The 3,621-nt window shown below is 37.8% G+C and overlaps 1 pseudogene; it reads right to left on the bottom strand.

The window, feature by feature from the left end:
* Positions 1-204: 204 nt before the first annotated feature.
* LOC144302860 (elongation factor 1-alpha 1 pseudogene) lies at positions 205-1,589 on the bottom strand (annotated as a pseudogene).
* Between the last annotated feature and the right edge of the window lie 2,032 nt (positions 1,590-3,621).

Below are 3,621 nucleotides of genomic sequence, written 5' to 3'. Positions count from 1 at the left end.
GCTACACACACACACACACACACACACACACGCAAAACAATGGTCTGCAAAACGTTCTCCTTTCCCTTTGAAGGTTTTGCAATACATCCATTGTCATTAACCAGTCTTTTACTATTAAACTTTAATGACCAACTGACACAACAGTTCAGAGACTGTTCTTCCACCACTGGTGAAGGCTAGGATAGCAAATATTGCGGATAATATTCATACAGCCTTCTGAGCTTCCTGGGCAGACCTGGTGACCTTGCCAGCTCCAGCTACCTTCTTATCCACTGCTTTCATGACACCCACAGCAACCATCTGTCTCACGTCATGAACAGCAAAACGGATCAGAAGAGGATAGTCAGAGAAGCTCTCAACACGTATATGCTTGTCAATGATGGCAGCATTATCAGATTTCAAGAACTTAGGGCCATCTTCTAGCCATTTCTCAGAATAATAATCAGTCTTCTTTAGCTTAGCAAAGTTGCAAGCATTGTGGGCTGTGTGACAGTCTAGCACAGGTGCATAACCAACATTGATTTGGCCTGGATGGTTCAGAATAATCACTTGAGTCATAAAGCTAGCTGCTTCCATTGGAGAGTCATTTTTACTGTCACCAGATACATTGCCACACTAAACACCTTTGACAGATATGTTCTTGACATTGAACCCCACATTGTCCTCTGGATGAGCTTCACTTAAAGCTTCATGGTGCATTTCAGCAGATTTTACTTCAGTTGTAACATTGACTGGAGTAAAGGTGACCACCATGCTAAGTTTAAGAATGCCAGTCTCCACTCAGCCCACAGGGACAGTACCAATGCCACACATTTTATAGATATCCTGGAGGGGCAGACACAAGGAATTGTCAGACTGATGAGTTGGTGGCAAAATGCATCCAGAGCTTCAAGCAATGTGGTTCCACTGCCATTGCCATCTTTATGGGTGACTTTCCATCCCTTGAACCAAGCCATGGTAGCACGTGGCTCCAGCATATTGTCCCCATTCCAACCAGAAATTGGCACAAATACTACTGTGTTGGGATTGTAACCAATTTTCATAAATTAGTTGTTTACTCCCTTAATGATTTGCTCATAACTCTTCTGACTGTGGCTCAGTGGAATCCATTTTGTTAATGTAAAAAAATTTCTGTTTCACACACAGTATGTAAACCAGAGGGGCTTGCTCACAGTATCACCAGAAGATATTTGCTTCAGTATCCATTCTTGGATATACCTGCTTCAAATTCATCAGCACCAGCAGCAACAATCAGGACAACAAAGTCAGCCTGAGATGTGCCTATAATCATGTTTTTGATGAAGTTTCTGTATTCTGGGGCATCAGTGATGTCACATAATATTTGCTGGTCTCAAATTTCCATAGGGAGATATCTGTGGTGATACCATGTTCTTGTTCACCTTTCAGTTTATACAAGACCCAGCCATACATGAAGGAACCCTTTCCCATTGCAGCAGCCTCCTCCTCAAAGATTTTGATAGTTCTTTTGTCACTGCCACATTTACAGATCAGATGACCAATAGTGGAGACTTCTCCAGATATATGTGTTAAATGACAATGATATTTATATGGTCTTTTCCTTTCCCATTTTTATTTAGGTTTAATAGTAGTTTTTATGACAGCTGTGTTCTGGTGGCAAGCCCATTGTGAAAAACCACATTTTCTATTTCTTGATTGTCTTAGAAGGTTGTGTGTTTCTCGGAATTATATTTTTTATGTGAATCTTGTAGGTACTTTATTGCTTTTTTAAAATTTAAATTCAATTAGTCAACATTTATTACATCATTAATTTCAGATGTAGTGTTCAGTAATTTGTCAGTTGTGTATAACGCCCAGTGCTCATCACATCATGTGCCCTCCTTAACACCTATCAACCAATTATCCCCTCCCTTCATGCCAACCCTTAGTTTGTTTCCCAGAGTTAAGAGTCTCTCATGGTTTTTCTCTCTCTCTCTAATATCTTCCCATTCCGTTTTCTCTCCCGTCCCCTATGATTCTCTGCACTGCTTCTTAGAGTCTATGTATGATAATTGTCTTTCTCCAACTGACTTATTTCAGCATAATACCCTCCAGTTCCATCTACATCAATGTAAATGATAGGTATTCACCTTCTCTGATGGTTGAGTAATATTTCATTGTATATACATGTACCACATCTTCTTTATCCATTCATCTGTCATTGTACATCTTTGCTCCTTCTACAGTTTGGCTGTTGTGGACATTGCTGCTATGAATATTGGGGTACAAGTGCCCTTTTGGATGACTACATTTGTATCTTTGAGATAAATACCTAGTAGTACAATTGCTGGGTGATAGGGTAGCTCTATTTTTAACTTTTTATTTTATTTTATTTATTTTATTTTATTTATTTTATTCATGTTATTTATTTTTTATTTTATTTTATTTTTTTATTTTATTTTATTTTATTTTATTTATATTTTTATATTTTTAACTTCTAAAAGAATCTCCAAACTGTTTTTCCAGAGTGGCTGTACTAACTTGCATTCCCACCAACAGTATAAGAAGGTTCCCCTTTCTCCACATCCTCGCCAACATTTGTTGCTTCCTGTCTTTATTTTAGTCATTCTGATTGGTTTAAGGTGATATCTCATTGTGGTTTTGATTTGCATTTCCCTGACACCAGGTGATGTGGAGCATTTTTTTCCACGTTTCTGTTGGTCATTTGTATGTCTTTTTTGGAGAAATGCCTGTTCTTGTCTTCTGCTCATTTCTTGATTGGATTATTTGTTTTTTTTGTGGTGTTGAGTTGATAAGTTCTTTATAGATCTTGGATACTAGCCCTTTATCTGTTATGTTCCTTGCAAATACCTTCTCCCATTCTGTAAGTTGCCTTAGTTTTGTTGACTGTTTCTTTTCCTGTGCAGAAGCTTTTAATCTTGATGAAGTCCCAATAGTTGTTTTTTTTTCTCTTTTGTTTCCCTTGCCTTTACAGAGCAAGAAGTTGCTGTGGCCTAGGTCAGAGAGGTTGCTGCCTGTGTTCTCCTCTAGGATTTTGATGAATTCCTCTCTCCCGTTTAGGTCTTTCATCCATTTTGAGTTTTTCTTTGTGTATGGTGTAAGAGAATGGTCCAGTTTCATTCTTCTGCATGTGGATGTCCAATTTTCCCAGCACCATTTATTGAAGAGGCTTTTTTTCCAGTGGATAGTCTTTCCTGCTTTGACAAAGATTAGTTGACCATGGAGTTCAGGGTCCATTTCTGGGTTTTCTATTCTGTTTCTTTCAGTGATCTATGTGTCTTGTTTTATGCCTCTACCATGCTGATGATGGTGATCACAGCTTTGTAATATACTTTGAAGTCAGACATTATGATGCCACCAGCTTTGGTTCTCTTTTTCAACATTTCTCTGGCTATTCAAGGTCTTTTCTGGCTTCATATAAATTTTAGGATTATTTGTTCTTTTCTGGCTCCATATAAAATTTTAGGATTATTTGTTCCAACTCTGTTAAAAAAAAAATTCCCATAGTATTTTGATAGGGATTCCACTGAATGAATTGTTCTGGGTAGCATAGACATTTTCACAATATTCATTATTCCAATCCGCGAGCATGGAATGTTTTTCCATTTATTTGAATCTTCCTCAATTTCTTTCTTAGAGTAC

This window comes from Canis aureus, chromosome 32 (genome assembly GCF_053574225.1).
Source record: "Canis aureus isolate CA01 chromosome 32, VMU_Caureus_v.1.0, whole genome shotgun sequence".
NCBI lineage: Eukaryota > Metazoa > Chordata > Mammalia > Carnivora > Canidae > Canis > Canis aureus.
Note: the sequence above shows the minus strand (reverse complement) of the source record. Positions and strands in the feature narration are given on the sequence as shown.